This window comes from Antrostomus carolinensis, unplaced genomic scaffold (genome assembly GCF_000700745.2).
Source record: "Antrostomus carolinensis isolate BGI_N321 unplaced genomic scaffold, ASM70074v2 scaffold14345, whole genome shotgun sequence".
NCBI classification, from domain to species: domain Eukaryota; kingdom Metazoa; phylum Chordata; class Aves; order Caprimulgiformes; family Caprimulgidae; genus Antrostomus; species Antrostomus carolinensis.
Window position 1 is genome coordinate 33829 of NW_010314349.1, and position 245 is coordinate 34073.

General features: G+C 56.7%; 1 protein-coding gene across 1 annotated transcript in view; it reads left to right on the plus strand.

Moving 5' to 3' along the window:
* KIRREL3 (kirre like nephrin family adhesion molecule 3) overlaps window positions 1-245 on the plus strand; it is a gene marked incomplete at its 5' end in the record, with an annotated part of 24016 nt that overhangs the window by 23066 nt on the left and 705 nt on the right. The gene's annotated exons all lie outside the window — the stretch shown is intronic.

Here is a 245-nt window from a genome sequence, read left to right on the forward strand (position 1 = left end):
TGGCCCGTACCAGAAGGTTCCCATACATACCTCTGGTGCCATTTTTTTTTGGTCCCAGCACCCTTTGGAGAATTAAAAGAAGTGGGTGGCAGGTGAGTGGGGTGCAAGGGGCACCCACGCCTCCTCCTGCCCCGACTTGGAATGGCCTGAGCCAAGTGGGACACGTTGGTGGCACGAGATGCTCTGAAGCTGTGGGTGGGAGGAGTTGGGTGGTTGAGAAGCACACAATGGTGGGGACCTCAGAT